The sequence below is a fragment of the Gopherus flavomarginatus genome, chromosome 18, assembly GCF_025201925.1.
Source record: "Gopherus flavomarginatus isolate rGopFla2 chromosome 18, rGopFla2.mat.asm, whole genome shotgun sequence".
In the NCBI taxonomy this organism is placed as follows: Eukaryota; Metazoa; Chordata; order Testudines; family Testudinidae; genus Gopherus; species Gopherus flavomarginatus.
The window spans coordinates 16,492,042-16,510,173 of record NC_066634.1 but is presented as its reverse complement, the minus strand read 5'-3'; the positions used below and the strand labels follow the sequence as shown (position 1 = coordinate 16,510,173).

Below are 18,132 nucleotides of genomic sequence, written 5' to 3'. Positions count from 1 at the left end.
CAGGCAGGGGGTAGCTCAGGATGCAGGGGGTGGGGTAGCTAGGGGCTGTGTGGGGGAAGGGGGTAGCTCAGGGGGCAGGAAGGGGGTCACTCGGGGCTGTGTGCAGGCAGGGGGTAGCTCAGGGTGCAGGGGGTGGGGAGAGGAGGAGGTGGAGGGGTGGGTTTGGAGCTGCCCCAGGACTGCCCTGCTCTTGCACTGTAGTTTGGAGGAGGTGTAACACCCCTGTGTACCCCCATGGGCTCAAGGCTTCTGCCCCGTGGGGAGCACAGGGGCTTGGGGCTCCAGAATTGAGCCCTGCTGCTCCCGGCTTCAGCCCTACGGGGAGCCCCAGGGATTGGGGGTTCAGCCCTGCAGGAGGTCTGGGGTTCAGGCTCTGGATTTTAGCCACGGGGCCCTGTGGCCCCCCCCGAAAGGGTTCACGGACCCCCAGTGGGCCATGAACCACCTGTTGAGAACTGCTGGTCTAGGAAACATGACCTGTGAGGGAAGATTGAAAGAACTGGGTTTGTTTAGTCTGAAGAAGAGAAGACTGAGCGGGGACACGATAACCATTTTCAAGTACCTAAAAGGTTGTTACAAGGAGGAGGAGAAAAATTGTTCTTCTTAACCTCTGATGATAGGACAAGAAGCAACGGGCTTAAATTGCAGCAAGAGAGGTTTAGGTTGGACATTAGGAAAAACTTCCTGCCAGCAAAGTTAAGCGCAGGAACAAATTGCCTGGGGAGGTTGTGGAATCTCTGTCATTGTAGGTTCCTAGCAGGCTAGACAATCACCTCTCGGGGATGGGGTAGATGAGTCAATTACTTTTTGTCAAGGTCCAAATTCTTCATCAAGGTATAGTCAGGGGCCAGACTGCGGAAAAAACCATTTAAAAAAATAACGATAATATGTAAATAAAACGATTTTGGGGTCCATTCAAAAGCATCTGGCAATCCAGATTTGGCCCATGGTCCACCTATTGACTACCATGGTCTAGATAATACAGTAGAACCTCAGAGTTATGTACAGCTCGGGAATGGAGGTTGTTCGTGACTCCGAGATGTTCATAACTCTGAACGAGCCATTCTGGGATGCTCCTCAAGGTGGACTGCTCGGAACAGGGGCTCACAGCTCTGCAGTTGCTGCCCGGCAAGTTTCTGATTCTAGCCCAAGGGTCGGCAACCTTTTGGAAGTGCTGTGCCGAGTCTTCATGGATTCACTCTAATTTAAGGTTTTGCGTGCCAGTAATACATTTTAACGTTTTTAGAAGGTCTCTTTCTATAAGTCTATAACATATAACTAAACTATTGTTGTATGTAAAGTAAATAAGGTTTTTAAAACGTTTAAGACACTTCATTTAAAATTAAATTAAAATGCAGAGCCCTCCCAGATTGGTGGGCAGGACCTGGGAAGTGTGAGTGCCACTGAAAATAAGCTCGCGTGCTGCCTTCGGCACTCGTGCCGTAGGTTGCCTACCCCTGTTCTAGCCCAATTGCAAGGGTGAGGAGTGAGGCCCCCCGGGGCACTGTGGCATCAGTGGGCACGCGGTGCAGGCTGGGGCTCATTAGAAGTGAGCTGCTCCTCCAGAGTGCAGCATGCAGGCAACAGGTTGGGCTCCAGCAGCTCACACTCTTGGCCAGGTTCCAGCAGCAGCTCAGGAAGCTTCTTTCCTGGACTGAGACTAAGGTTGCAAGCTTGTCCCACTCCTGGCCAGAGGGGGGGAACAGCCCATGACCAGTGCAGACCCCAGCATTTCTGCTTGGGAGCTCACAGTTATGCCTGTGAATCTCAGCATCTTCACCTGTAAGTGGCTGGCCTGCGTGGTGAGTAGCGGGTAGGGGTGGGGACAGGCAGTCCAGATGTGCCTAACTTTAAGATGCAATACCAGCACAGTACAGTACAGTATTTTTGGGTGGTGGTGATGGTTGTTTTTTTGTCTCCGCTGGTGCCTGATTGCATACCTCTGGGTCCACGTGATGTTTGGTTGCCGGGCAGTCCGTAACTCTGGTGTTTGTATTTTTGAGGTTCTACTGTACTTAGTCCTGCCTTGAGTGCAGGGGACTGGACTAGATGAGATCTTGATGGCCCTTCCAGTCCTATGATTCCGTGGAAAGGACTAATATGGTTTTTCTAACTTGACCTCCTGCATTGCACCAACAATATGATTTTACCCAGAAATTCCCACAGTGGAGGGAATACTCATCCCTGCTATTTAAGAGAACACAAAGGAGCCACTGATCAGGTTCCAGCTCAGCTGTATAGTGGTGTGCAGCTGAGCTCCTTGGCAGTAGGACGTATACATCCCCGGCAGTGCTCCTTAAATGCCACCTCACACCTTTGCAGTCCAAGACTAGGTCTTCTGAGAGAGAATGTTCCTCAGCCACCAAGAAGGGGCCAGGCTTTACCTGAGCGCTGGGTTCATACTGAAACCTGCCTCTGGCAGTCGTCTTTTACTTCCAAATCTTCTACTGGATGATTTAGGCAGGTAAGCATCACTCCTGCTCCCTTCCCAGAACCCCTCCGCTGAATGCTACATGCACGTAAAGCAAACGTTGACAGATGATCTGTTTTGGTCATGAGCCAGAAGCATAGCTAATCCTCTGACTCTGTGCTGCTCTCTTCAGAAAACCAAGGCAGAGAGTTTATTTGTAAATGGGAAGAAATAATCCGCATCTCTAAAGTTCTTTGAGACCGTGATAAAAGTCAAAGTCATTTTTGAAGTGCAAAATATTATTCACTTGGCACGCTCACACTTAGCTGTACTCTTTGCACACACCGAGGGCTCCTCACTTCCTTCCATCCCCCCCACCATGTGCCACTCTCCTATCCCCCTCTATTTCACAGATTCCCTGCATCTGCCCACCCCTCCGTGTCAAAAGTTTCTTCATCTCCCCCAGGCGGGGCTGTGTATGCCTCCTTTCTCCAGACCAGGGTCCCCCCTTCTCCCCACCATATTTCTTTTCTTTCTGTCTGAGAGAGAAGTCATTTGGGGTGTCCCCATTTTAAAATTCTTTTGGGAAGATGATCAAAGCTGAGATTCCCCCAGCATTGGAGTGACTGAGTATAGGATCTCTCTCCGTTCAGCCAGTTATTACTAGACAACATTTCCTCCCCTAATTATCAAAAGCTTTACTACTGAGCTGACTGTTGTTATTGTCAGTAACATTCTAATGAATATCTACTCCATTGAACTGTATGGTGATTGCCCAACCACTGTCTAACTCTTGCTTTGGTACAACTCGCATAGTAAAGGGATGATAAACAATTTATTTCTGAATACTGCCTTGAGCCTGATCAGCTAGTCCCCTTGTGAGATGGATGCAAGGATCCAGCTTTATAAACCAGACTTGTGTCTTTCATTCCTGTAACACTAGAAACAATTTTGTTTTTTAAACAGGAGAATAAACCATCCCTCATTTAGACCGGTCCAGAAGCAACCTTGCAGTCCCACCTCCTTGTATTTGAGGCTGAGAAATCCAGAAAAGAAAACCATGTTGTGTTTTTAGAAACTGGAAAGGAACTCTTCCCGAAGCCTACATACAAATGAACTTTTAAATTTGCTCCTTTTCTATTTGAGGGGACGGAATAAAAACTGGTTCCAGTTACCAGGGAAATCATGTCTTGTTTATACTAATCTGGAATACATTTGGGGATGGGCACTATATAAAATCAAGTTTTGCATACTACAAATCTGTAAAATGCAAAAGGTTTGTTTATAGAATTTTATATATTGTTTCATTAATTTTGTTGGATAAAGAAAATATTAAAAATCATCTTCAGTATTTTTTTCTATCCTGGTTTCCTTTAAAGGACACGAAGGTTCTTCTTATAGCAGCACTTCGCTTAACCCTTAAGTACACTCTTCCCCGAGAAACCAGCAGTTAGGAGGTACAATGGCGAAGGTTTTGGCAGCATGGAATTGAGTTTAAATCAGCATTTCTCACATGCGGCCACCAGGGGCTTTTCGTGCAGTTGTAACAGCCTCCTTGGCAGTGATGGAGAAGCCAAAGCATCAGCCTCTCCCCCTCCCTCCCTGTTGCTCCTGCATGAGCGGCCGTGCACCACCTCTGGAGACAGATGGGGCGCAATGCTGCAGGATCAAGGTGAGTTCCTGACCCACCTGTGGGGTGAGCAGGGCAGATTGGGCTGGGTGAAAACCTGGCCACAGGGTTTCAGCTGCATGGTTTGAGCCCCGGGCTCTGGCCACGCAGCAGGGGGCGCTGACCCCTGGCTCCAGCCATGTGTCCTTGGCCCTGGGCGCTAACCCATGGCCGTGTAGCAACAAGCGCTGGCTCCGGGCTGTGGCTGTGCAGTGGCAGTTGCTAGCCTTGGGCACCGACCCCCAGCCCCAGCCCCATGGTGGTGGGTGTTGATCTACAGCTCGGGCCGCACAGCTCCAACCCCCAGCTTCGGCCATATGGCAGCAGGGATCACCCACTGCCTCGCCCAGCCCCCATTTATCACCCTGAGCCCCCACTCCCTTCCCTGGTTCCACATCTATCCTCTCCCCATTGCCCTGCCCCCTGCTGACTCCCCCAGCCCCCATTTATCACCCCGAGCCCCCACTTTCTTCCCTGGTTCCACATCAACCCCCCTCATTGCTCTGACCCCCACTCCCTTCCCTGGTTCCACATCTATCCTCCCCCCATTGCTCAAGCCCCCCGCTGCCTCCCCCAGCCCCCATTTATCACCCCGAGCCCCCACTGCCTTCCCTAGTTCCACATCTATTCCTCCCTCATTGCCCCAACCTCCACTGCCTCCCCCGACCCCCACTCCCTTCCCTGGTTCCACATATATCCTCTCCACACTGCCCCAGCCCCTCGCTGCCTCCCCCAGCTCCCATTTATCACCCTGAGCTCCAACTGTCTTCCCCCGTTCCAAATATATCCCCCCCATTGCTCCAACCCCTGCTGCCTCCCTCGCCAAACCCTGCATCTAGGGCTTTTTTTGTCCCAGGGCTTGCTGAGAAGAGCAATATAAATGAAAAAGCAAGCGTCACTTTTCCCAGCACACTTACTGGCTACCTGGGAGGCTGTGAAAAGTGATACTTGTATGTTTGTTAATGTCACTTTTCACAGACTCCCAGCTAGCTACTGAAGTGTGCTGTGAAAAGCCCTATTAAACATACAAATATCATTTTTCACAACATTATTATTGTCTGAAAAAACCCGACATAAATAAATGACAATGATTTGGACCCGTGTATGTGCATATTTATTTGTTTTTCCTAAAGTTTAAGTATTTTAGGAAAAAGTGTCAGTGCAGCCACCAGCAAGAACTGGTGGTCACATGCTGAGGCCACACAAGAATTTGTTGTGAGAACCCCTGGTTTAAATATACTCCCCAGCAAAATCCAAGCCAGCCATGTCTGCCTGAACCTTTGCAGGCAGGACTTCAGGTAGCACCCAAAAGATCTTACTTTTCTTTGGTTCTGTGTATGCATTTGCTCAGATTTTACTTCTCTATTGAAAAAGTAACTAATTCCCAGCTGCCTGTCAACTGAGAGCTGGCTGTGTTTCCACGGGTCTCCGTATGGGGGTGGTGCCAAGGGAACAATGAATCTTCTCAGCCATTTCTCTTGCTATGAGCTGCCCTCCTTTTGAGCCCCCACCAGCTTCCTCATGTGCAGGAACAGCAGCAGATTGCCATCTTGGAGCAACAGCTGAGGAAGGCGGCTTTTCTGTCAGCACTAGAGTGGATTATTGGATTGTGCTCTTCTTAAATAAGCAGGATACTGTGATCTTCAAAAAGAACAAGGAGTATTTGTGGCACCTTAGAGACTAACACATTTATTTGGGCTTAAACTTTCGTGGGCTAAAACCCACCCTAAAGTGGCCATTCTTCAACAAAAAACCTTCAGAAACAGACTCCAATGAGAAACTGCAGAATTGGAATTTATTTGCAAACTGGACACCATCAAATTAGGTCTGAATAAAACTGGGAGTGGATGGGTCATTACACAAACTAAAAACTATTTTCCCATGCTAATTCCGCCCCCCTCCTGTTACTCACACCTTCTTCTCAACTGTTTGAAATGGGCCATCCTGATTATCACTATAAAATCAATTTTTCCTCCTGCTGATAATAGCCCACTTTGATTTGTCTCGTTAGAGTTGGTAAGGCAACCCCTATCTTTTCATGTTCTCTGTGTATATGTATCTTCCTACTGTATTTTCCACTCCATGCATCTGATGAAGTGGGTTTTAGCCCATGAAAGCTTATGCCCAAATACATTTGTTAGTCTCTAAGGTACCACAAATACTCCTCGTTCTTTTTGCTGACACAGACTAACACAGCTACCACTCTGAAACCTGTGATCTTCAAGTATGTCTCAGCTTTGTTACGTCAAATCTTTAAAAGGTGTGATGTGCTGCACCGTGCAGGCTGAGAAAGATCTTATTTGCTCCCCATAGTCAATTCTGAGATTTGCACTGTGAGAGATTGGTGTTAAGGCTTTTGGGGTGACAGTTCCATGACTCAAACTCAGTGGCTTTGTTTGGCTACCAAAGTCTGAGGCTGGTGATCTTCAGGGATGGTACAAACCTTATCTAAGACATTTAAGCGAGTTAGAATGAATGATGTGCGAGTTCCTCCAAGTAACAGTGATAGCTGTCTGCCTCTGAACATAGCTCGATTCTTATTGCGCTTATCACACTGGAATATGGGTAGCTGATAACTATGAACATCATGTAGTAATTCCTGGATTTTTAAATTATTCTTTTAGCTGGACACATGTATAATGTTTGAACAAATACTGTTCAGGGAGAAAGGTATAAAAACACCAAAGTATTTGCTGTGCTTAGAGTGGTGATGTTCTGTGGGATACCTTCTGGAAGAACAGTATTGTGGGTAAATAATTCTGGTCACATTCTGTGCTGCACCCCGCACCAAAAAAAAAGATTTTCTGCTGCTTACGCTATTTGCAGCTTAAATGGGTGAAGATAAAGAAACCACAGTGGCCATGTCTGAGTGTCCATCCTCTGCCAAAAATCTTGAAATAGTTAACTGTAAAATTAAAAACCAACTATGGCTGAAGTAATGGTAAGATTACTTTTAGAAGCAGCGAAGAATCCTGTGGCACCTTATAGACACCATCAGCTCAGGATTGAACAAAGACTGTGAATGGCTTGCCAACTACAGAACCAGTTTCTCCTCTCTTGGTTTTCACACCTCAACTGCTAGAACAGGGCCTCATCCTCCCTGATTGAACTGACCTCATTATCTCTAGCTTGCTTGCTAGCATATATATACCTGCCTCTGGAAATTTCCACTACATGCATCTGAGGAAGTGGGTATTCACCCACGAAAGCTCATGCTCCAAAACGTCTGTTAGTCTATAAGGTGCCACAGGATTCTTCGCTGCTTTTACAGATCCAGACTAACACGGCTACCCCTCTGATACTTTTAGAAGGATGCCTACAGGAGCATCCAGCACAACTTCCTATACATTAGGCTTTTATGACAGCCAGTAACGCTCTCTCCACCTCCACACTAGAGCTATTTAGAACACTGGAGTTTGTATTCCATTTGTATAAATGCTGTAATCTGGAAGGCCCAGATCCACAAAGGTATTTTTGTTCTTGACGTCCACTGGATCTCAGTGGAATTTAGGAGCCTAAATTTTACCTTTGTGGATCTGGGCCTAAGTAATTTCAGTTTGACAAGCATGAAAGATTACTTCTTATTTTGACACAAATTATTAATTAACGAATGAGGACAATCAGAATCCTTGTCTGAGGCCTCCTGAAGCCTCAAAATACTTTAATGTTCTTATGAAATAATTCATATCCACTATTGTTTTTGCCTGTGGTACGTATATTGTCCTTTTTAGTTGGCACCCTGTTCTGATTGTTGTCTGCACAGTAATCTTTTGAGTAATTCAGTTCAGATAGATGTTATTGGTCACCTGGAGTTTCTTCCTCAGAAGTTGTTTCGGCCTTCAAGGCTCTTCTCTTCCTTAATCTTTCTGCATTTGTGATCGTCATAGGATGCAATGGGAAAAATCCAGAAAGATCTGAAAGAAAGAGTATTTGTGTTTATAACTGGAGTTGCAGTATTACTGTACTAGACTCAGATTCAAAGGCTAGAAGGGAGCATTGTGCTTATCTCATCTGGCCTCCTAGGTAACACATGCTATAGAACGACCCCAAAATAATTCTCAGAGAAAAAACACCCAATCTTGAGTTAAATTGTCAGTGATGGAGAATCCACCACAACCCTGGGTAAACTATTCCAATAGTTAATGAGACTTTTAGGAAATGAGAGTAATTGTCTCTCTCACCAACCCACTATTGGCTTGAAGTGCCTTTTACTGCTGTCTCGGCTAGATCAGTGTCTCCATAAATGAGAACCATCCCATTTCCTGTGGCCAAAAGAAGGGTGACTGAATATATAGATATTTTCAAGAATTCATGCAAAGAAATGAAGAAAGGGTCTTTGGTACTCCAAGTATGCAGAGGATCACCACGGAAAATCTATTGTCATTTAAGAGAAATAAGCAAATAGTTCAGATTGAAAAACACCTTGAGTTACCTAGAAGTTTTTCAACCGGTTTTGTGACATGTTCTCCAAAACCAATCCAGTCTTTGATCCAGTCTCGATGTTCAAGCCAACAAGCTTTTCATTATGGCTATTCGGGAGTGGGTCATAGCAGCCCACTTGCTCCAAATACTTGCTGTCCCGTGCTCGCTTGTTACATGCGGCCATTATACGGAAGACGGGTCTGTTGGCACAGCCGCCAAGCGCCAATCGGATAGCGACGTGTCATCCATGATAATTTTTCATAAGGAGATGAGCTGAAGGAAAGATCAACAGGTATCATAGTAGATTTGATTATAACAGATGTGTACAGACGTCGAGCCAAAAAATTCCAAAAGGCCTTAGAGAAAAAGTTTGGTTTCACTTAAAATCAATAAAACTGCTGTAACCTCTCCTTACACACCAACAAGAGATTATTCTTTATAATGGAATCAAAGTCTGTACCCTGCCATGAGATTGCTTTAAGACCTCGTTTTATTGACAATAAAGACAGATTTGCTTTGCCAACCCCTAAGAGTTCAGCGGAGAAGGCTGCACATTCTCCACCAACTATAATTGATTTAGAGGGATGCAGAAACTAGGGGTCTGTCAGTACAACATGGTGTGCATGCAACCCTTAACAAACCCTGTCTGCACTTACCAAGGTGCACCATGATGACCCTTGCCAGCACCTGAAAGAGGAAAAAGACCATGAATGAATCCCCTGCCACGCCCAAACACAGAACAAGGGGCCAGCCCACTGCAGCTGTAAATGCTATAGGGTAGACATAGCCTTAGTTGACAGAGATGAGGTATAACTGAAAGTTATAGTTTGAAAATCCTGAGGGAAACATGGGAGTTTAGTTGCAAGCCCTGCCCTGACCCTTGTAGATTCTGTCTCTCGTCACCCATTTGCCATGACGATCCTGGGAATGGAAGTTTCAAAGCACCTGCCCCCGCTCCCACTTTTGTGGTTTGGGGTTTAGGTAACTTTCAATCTCTTAGGAGCACAGGCAAAATTAAAAGCATTTTTTTTTCCTAGTAGCCCTGATAGGCAGCAGCTTCAATGCCTCACCCTGCCTGTTTTCTGTTTCAATAGCTTTGTTGCTAGGGCAATGCCAACAAGTGCCACATGAGTACATAAAATAACTTGTAATTTTAAGGTAAAAAATTGTTTCCATATTATATTAGTGTTCTGAAGATTTGGCGTATATATGTTAGGCCTGTCAAGCGCAGTTAATTCACACAATGAACTCAAATCAATCGTGCTTAATTGCACTTATAACAATAGAACACCAATTGAAAGTTAAAGATTTTTGGATACATTTTCAATACTGATTTCAATTACAACACGGAATGCAAAGTGCACAGTGCTCACTTTATATTATTGTTTGATTACAAATATATGCACAGTAAACATGATCAACAAATTCAGTTCACCTCACACAAGTACTGAAGTGCAAACTCTTTATTGTGAAAGTATAAAAAATGCAGGGTTTTTCCTTTGGTTGCATAACTGCACTCAAAAACAAAACAGTGTAAAACTGTAGAGCCTACAAGTCCACTCAGTCCTACTACTTATTCTGCCAATCGCTAAGACAAACAATTTTGTTTACATTGACGGGAGATACATCTGCCTGCTTCTTATTTACAATATCACCTGAAAGCGAGAACAGGCGTTTGCATGGCACTTCTGTAGCTGGTGTTGCAAGATATGCTAAACATCTGTATGCCCCTTCATGCTTTGACCACCATTCCAGAAGACATGCTTCCATGCTGATGATGCTCGTTAAAAAAATAATACGTCAATTACATTTGTGACTGTACTCCTTGCAGGGAGAATTGTATGTCTCCTACTCTGTTTTACCTGCATTCTGCATATGTTTCACATTATAGTAGTCTCAGATGATGACCCAGCACATACTCGTTTTATGAACACGCTTACGGCAGATTTGACAAAATGCAAAGAAGGACCAATGAGAGATTTCTAAAAAATAGCTACAGCACTCGACCCAAGGTTTAAGAATCTGAAGTGCTGTCCAAAATCTGAGAGGGATGAGGTGTGGAGCATGCTTTTAGAAGTCTTAAAAGAGCAACACTCTGATGTAGAAACAACAGAACCCGAACCACCAAAAAAGAAAATCAACCTCCTGCTGGTGATGATGAACTTTCTGACTCAGCTGATGAAAATGAACATGTGTCATTGGATCCTTATCAAGCTGAACCCATCATTAGCATGGAAGCATGTCCTCTAGAATGGTGCTTGACACATGAAGGGACATATTAATCTTTAGTGCATCTGGCATATAAATATCTTGCAACGCTGGCTACAACAGTGCCATGCGAATGCCTGGTCTCACTTTCAGGTAACATTGTAAACAAGGCGGCAGCAGCTGCATTATCTCCTGTAAATTGTAACCAACCTCTTTGTCTTTGCAATTGGCTGAACAAGAAGTAGGACTGAGTTGACTTGTAGGCACTAAAGTTTTACATTTTTATTTTTGAATGTAGGGTTGAGTTTTTTTTAAATAATTCTACATCTGTCAGTTCAATTTTCATTTGCACTCCAGTACTTGTATGAGGTGAACTGAAAAAAAATTTTTTTTACAGTGCAAATATTTGTAATAAAAATAAACAAAGTGAGCACTGTGCACTCTGTACTGTGTTGTAATTGGAATTAATATATTTGGAAATGTAAATATCCAAAATATTTTAAATAAATGGTTTTCTACTGTTTGACAGCATGATTGTGATGGCTTTTTTTAATCACTTGACAGCCCCTATATATATATATATATATATATATATACATATACACACACACACACAAAATGACTTGATTGGGTTGTAGCAATTGTTATTCTTGGGTATTAACTTGCTCAGGGAATCCTCAAATCTTGCTGCTAATGGCAAACAGGTTAAGAAACAGAAGTGCCAACAACCGACCCCTACAGGAATTGTCTGTGTGTGCGAGGGAGAAGGGAGGGGGCTAGAACTCAATACATCCCGCTCCCGCCTGCGGACATTCCTGCCGGTGTGGCCAAACTAGGGAATCGGGAGCAGGAGTTGTTTCTGTCGTTACAGGCGACACTTTGAGCAACCCTCCCATTTTGCAGCTAGGAGCAGTTTCTGCCCCGTAGTGAAACCATGTGTGCTCCTGCTCAGGAATTGCTGCTGCCTGGTCCATGGGATTGCAAATAGGGAGGGATGGGGTCTGTGGTCAAAAATTGTAAGTAGAAGTGAGGGCAGAGAGAGGGCAGTTGCGATAGCAAAGGTTACTGAGTGTAAGCAGAGTCAGGATGAGCGCTACCCTGACATCTGGTGGTGAATTGTAGGGAATGTGGAAAGAATTCCAAGAATTTCAAAGACTGGGGAAAGATTTGCATTGGCATCCACCCCCCACTTAGCATAAGCCCAGAGTAGACTGGGATGGTTATTTTAATAGCTCTGGGATCCCCAATTTCTTTGTTATTGGGACAGGAAAAAAAGTTTGTCACCCTGATTGTGTGAATGGGGAGCTGTGGGACTGCTTTGTGACAGAGATGACTCAACCTCAGTTGGGTGGTACTTGCTAAACATGGGACATGGGTTCCAAAACCCCCTTGAAGAGAAAAAGGTTGGGGACTGGTGTGTGTACCTGATGGTATGGGTACCTTGTGAGGGTCTGGAACACCAATTGTACATCTTCCTCTCTCCACTGTTAAAGAGTAGAGCTAATTTTGATTCCATTAGAAGTCCATCTAAAGACTACTGAGCTGAATTCATATTGAGTCAATGGTGCACCAACACCAGGGGTTCTCTACTAAGAGCTAAAATCACTGAAAGCTGTGTTAACCTGTGGGGGAGCCTGAAGACCTATTGTTAAGCGGCTGGCCAGAGTTGAGTGGTTTGCAGCGTGTTGGAGCAGCCCACGGAGCAGTGAGCAGAGTGAAGTAGTTTGCACGGAGAGCTGGAGGAGTGGCACAGCTGGTGTGGTGGAGTGGGTCGTGGTGAAGGCTGCACGGAGAGGTGGAGCAGTTCGCCCTGGCCCATGTAAGATGCCCCTTAACACCCTGTGTGGACTCTCCCCCCTTTCCACCCAGGCTGGGGGGGTAAAACTCGGCAGATAAACTCTTGAATTCTGGGGTGGCACTGACCAGAGACTTTTGGGTAGTTGGACTTTGGGGTAATTGGACTTAAGACCCTAAAGGGGAAAGGACATTGTACTTGGAGGTGGGTTTTGTTTATGGTTTGTGTTAAAATCTTGTTTGTGGTGTTTCTCCAATTGGATGCCGCATTGTTTCCTTCCTTTATTAAAAGGATTTTGCTACACTCAGACTCCGTGCTTGCGAGAGGGGAAGTATTGCCTCCTAGAGATGCCCAGGAGGGTGTGGTATGTAAGCGTCCCAGGTCACTGGGTGGGGGCTCGAGCTGGTTATGCATTGTGTTATTAAAATGGAACCCCTGGATACTGAACCCGGCCCTTGTTGCTGCCAACTCAGACGGGCAGAAGGGTTACATTTTTGGGGGCTCGTCGGCATGCCTGGGTCAGTACCCCTCGCAAGCACCTGTTGAGTGTCCCACTGTATTGAGAAATAATTGTGTTTATATTTTGAGGAAATTACTGTTTGTATAATGGCTAATATGTTGGGTTTGTTGAGCCTTAGTCCTGCAGCCTCTAGCTCAGGGGTGGCAGATGCAGCCTATGATTGGGCAAAAGCACTGGGGCATATATTGGAAAAGATTGTGTTGGCCTATGCTACGTCAAACTCTTGTCGTAAGTTAAGGTTATTTGCTGGGGAAGAGGAGTTTGAACCCTGGTTGGAGAATACCACTGAAATGCTGCGGGAGTGGGCCGTATCCGATGTAGAAAAGCGAAGATGTCTAATAGAGAGCCTTAGTGGCCCAGCATTAGACGTAATTCGCACCCTAAAGCTCATTGACCCTGGGGTCAGTGTGAAGGACTGCCTAGAAGCCCTTGATAATACCTTTGGGAGTGTAGAGGGCCCTGAGGACAGTTACTGTAAATTCCTTAATTCCCGACAGCAAAGGGGTGAGAAAATTTCAGCCTATATACAGAGGGTGGACAGACTGCTTCAGAGAGCTGTTATGAGGGGAGCAGTGACTGCTGAGCAGATGAATCAGACCAGACTGGCTCAGGTTGTAAGAGGGACTCAGTATCAGAACCCAATCCTACTTCACCTCGGACTAAGAGAACAGCAGGAACATCCCCCAAGTTACTCCCAGCTGATAAAGGAGGTCAGGGAAGAGGAAGAAAGGCAGGTGGCCAGCGAGTGTTGGGAAGCCCAAACATTGGAACCAGCCAGCACAACGCCACTGCCAATGGCCAGTGTACTGATGGTGAGCACCACAGAGGAACTTGCCCAACAAATGCAGGTCCTGACGGAACGGATAGCTGAGCTGCAAAGCATCATTGACCGAGCTAAGATTTCCAGGAATAAGGAGCCTCAGAATGTGACGAGGGAGAAGTCAGTATCTAGAGCCACTGTCCCACCTCGGCGAAGGGGGAAAGGACAATTCTTTTGCTACCGGTGTGGTCAGGATGGGCACAGTGCTGCTAACTGCCATAAGGAAGAGAACCCCTCCTTAGTGTATGAAAAGCTGAGGATCAGTTGGGAGAGATCCAGTATCTGCCAGGAGGCCTGGGGACGGAGACCACCTAGGCCTACAGGATTTGAAGATTCCCCCAGAAGAGACCGTCCAGCTGGGATCCCTGGAGGACTGATAGGGCCTCGAGCAGAGGTCATGGTGAGGATTGAAGGGGCGGAGTGTAAAGCCGTGCTTGACACTGGATCTCAAGTGACTATTATATTTCAGTCATTCTACCAACAGAAGCTTAGGCACCTGCCTATACAGCCACTGACTGGCATCGGTCTGTGTGGCCTCAGCATGGATGAATACCCCTATCAAGGGTATGTCATAGTGCACCTGGAATTCCCAGAGGTGGTTGCTGGGGCAAAGCAAGAGGTAGACACAGCTGCCTTAATATGCCCTGACCCGAAAGGGACCTCTGATGTATCTGTGCTGATAGGGACCAACTCCAGTCTCTTCAAGGTGCTTGCGGATTACTGCAGACGACGGGCTGGGGATCAGTACCTGAGTACTCTGATGATCCATACGCTTTGTGCTGAAGCCTATAGGAAGATTGAGAGCGCCAAGAAGGAGACATCTGAGCTACCAATTGGGGCACTGAAGTACATGGGTACAGCCCCCTTAGTAGTGCCTGCAAGGACGGAGCAAGAGGTACTTGTCATGAGTACCAGACTGAAAGGCAATAAAGGGGCATTAGCAATGATAGAGCAGTCAGTTGAAGGAGAGCTCCCGGAAGGAGTGCTGGTCCCCAGTGGGTTCATAACCCTACCGGCTGAAGCCCAGGAAAAGGTGACTATACTGATTGTTAATGAAACAAGTAGAGATGTTGTTGTGAGGCAAGGACAAAAGATAGCAGACCTCTTCGAGCCTGAATCAATTGTAAAACCCCAGTGTGAGACTCAAGTGCCGACAATAGACCCAGCAAAGTTTGACTTTGGAGATTCACCATTGTCTAAGGAGTGGAAAGATTGCCTGAGGAGGAAACTTTGTGAAAGATCCAAGGTGTTCTCATTGCATGAGTGGGATGTAGGATGTGCAAAAGGAGTAGAGCACAACATCAGACTACATGACTCTCGACCTTTCAGAGAGAGATCTAGGAGGCTTGCTCTCTCCGAGATGGAAGATGTGCGACAACATCTTCAAGAGCTGGCTGCAAATGGCATCATTACAGAGTCCCGCAGTTCATACGCCTCATCCATTGTGGTGGTCCGTAAAAAGAATGGGAAAATCCGTATGTGTATTGACTACCGCACCCTAAACCGCCGTACTGTGGTTGACCAGTACACAATGCCTCGAGTCCAAGATGCCTTAGACTGTTTGCTGGGAAGCCAGTGGTTCTCTGTCTTGGATCTTCGGAGTGGATACTACCAGATCCCTCTGGGTGAAGAAGATAAGGAGAAGACAGCCTTCATCTGCCCATTAGGGTTTTATCAGTTTGAACGTATGCCCCAAGGGATTTCTGGAGCACCTGCCACATTTCAACGTCTTATGGAGAAAGTTGTGGGAGACATGAATTTACTGCAGGTGTTAGTTTATTTGGATGACCTGCTTGTGTTTGGAAGAACTTTGGAGGAGCATGAAGAAAGATTTCTTAAAGTGCTTGATAGGTTGGAGGATTATGGTTTGAAGCTTTCAATTGACAAATGCCAGTTCTGCAGGACCTCGGTGAAGTATGTGGGTCACATCGTGTCCCAAGAGCATGTGAGTACTGATCCTGATAAAATAGAAGCACTCACTACATGGCCACGTCCAAGCAACCACAGAGAACTCAAGACCTTCCTTGGGTTTAGTGGCTACTACCGCAGATTTGTGAAAAACTATGCTACAATTGTAAAACCCCTCAATGATCTTACCAGGGGATATCAGTCCAGTAAGAACAAATCTAAGACCAAGAATAAAGGGCCTTCCGTGCAGAGACACTATGGCCCCTTTGAACTCTTTGGGCCACGGTGGGATGAGAAATGTGAAAGGGCTTTTTGAGAAACCATTACTTGCCTAACTCATGCCCCAGTCCTAGTCTTTGCTGACCCAAGCAAGCCATTTATCCTGCATACTGATGCCAGTTTGGAGGGTCTGGGGGCAGTACTGTAACCAGGAGGTGGAAGGCAAGCGTAAACCTGTAGCCTTTGCCAGCCGAGGACTGTCTGATAGTGAAACCCACTATCCTACCCACAAGCTGGAGTTCTTGGCCTTGAAATGGGCCATCACTGAGAAATTTCGAGACTACTTGTATGGGGCTCATTTCCAGGTGTGGACAGACAACAACCCACTGACTTATGTGTTAACAAGTACTAAACTGGATGCTACAGGGCAAAGATGGGTGGCCGCTTTGGCTAGCTATGACTTCAGCATTCAATACCGATCAGGGAGGAGCAATGTAGATGCAGATGCATTGTCCAGGCGTCCACAGGCACCAGGACTTGCTGTGATACCCACGGATGGAGTGAGAGCTATTTGCAGTGTAAGTCGCCGAGAGCCGGAGGCCTATGAGAGCCTTCATGGATGTGTTGCGGAAACTTTGGGCCTACCCCCTGAATGCGTGCCTTATGCTTCAGTGAACTATATTGCTCTAGACCAATCTCCCTTGCCCATGCTCAATGCGGCTGACTGGCAGGAAGCCCAGCTGCAAGATATTGACATTCGTGATACACTACTTGCCAAAAGGGAGGGGCGAGGCCCAGCTACGGTTGTCCCACCTACCCCAGAAAGCAAACTACTATTGAGAGAATGGACCAAACTAAAACTGATTCAGGGAGTGCTACACCGCATGATCACAGACCCTCTACAAAAGCAATGGAATCAACTAGTGCTGCCGAAAGAGTACAGAGCCCTGGCCATGAGGGCCCTGCATGATGACTTTGGACATTTAGGGATGGAGAGGACCCTGGAACTTATCAGCAGTAGATTCTATTGGCCCCGGATGGCTGAAGATGTTCGCAGGAAATGTGAGACCTGCGTGTGATGTGTTCAAAGGAAAACTCTGCCCACGAGGGCTGTATATCTGAAGAACATCACCAGCAACAAACCTCTGGAGCTGGTTTGCATTGATTTCTTATCTTTAGAAGTGGACAAGAGGAATATTGGGAACATTCTAGTGGTGACTGACTATTATACACGATATGCGCAGGTGTATCCCACACATGATCAGAGGGCCACCACTGTCGCTCGAGTACTGTGGGAAAAATATTTCTCAGTTTATGGATTCCCAGCCCGGATACACTCGGATCAGGGACGAGACTTTGAAAGTCACCTTCTGAAGGAGGTGCTGAGGATAGCAGGAATTAAAAAGTCGAGGACAACGCCTTATCATCCGCAAGGTGACCCTCAGCCAGAGAGGTTCAACCGAACCATATTAGATATGTTAGGGACTTTGCGGCCTGAGCAGAAGACAACCTGGAGCCAACATGTTGCATTTCTGGTGCACACCTACAATGCCACAAAGAACGATGCTACAGGGGTCACCCCATATCTCTTGATGTTTGGGCGAGAACCAAGATTACCCATAGATCTGTGCTTTGGTGTATCAGAGGATGGCGATAGCTATGAAACCAATCAGCAATATGTATCCCAACTACGAGAAAATTTGCAGGATGCTTATCACTTAGCTACGTCTGCAGCCCGGAAGAACGCAGAACGCAACAAACATCGATATGATGCTAGGGTGTGTCTGCAAGAGCTCCAGCCAGGGGACAGAGTTCTGCTGCGAAATTTGGGTATTGCTGGCAAACACAAAATAGCTGACAGATGGAAGGCAATACCTTACTTGGTGATGGAAAAGCTAGGAGACCTGCCAGTCTACAAAGTCAAACCTGAAGAGGGTCCAGAGCAGACCAAAACCGTGCATAGAAACCTTTTGCTTCCTGTGGGGGAATTTGTAGGCAGCCCTTATGAGATGGGCCACAACCAGGCAACTGGGCAGAACAAAGGTACTGTACCAAAGCCGCCCTCCAACGTGGACAGCCGGCCTTCTGCAGCTAATTTACCCCTACTCAGCACATCTGACAGTGAGTCTGAGGAGGAAGACGCAACCATGGTGTATCCTGG

The 18,132-nt window shown here is 46.3% G+C and overlaps 1 pseudogene; it reads right to left on the bottom strand.

Moving 5' to 3' along the window:
• Window positions 1-5,170: 5,170 nt before the first annotated feature.
• Window positions 5,171-18,132, bottom strand: part of LOC127036730 (28S ribosomal protein S16, mitochondrial-like) — a 16,612-nt pseudogene continuing 3,650 nt past the window's right edge.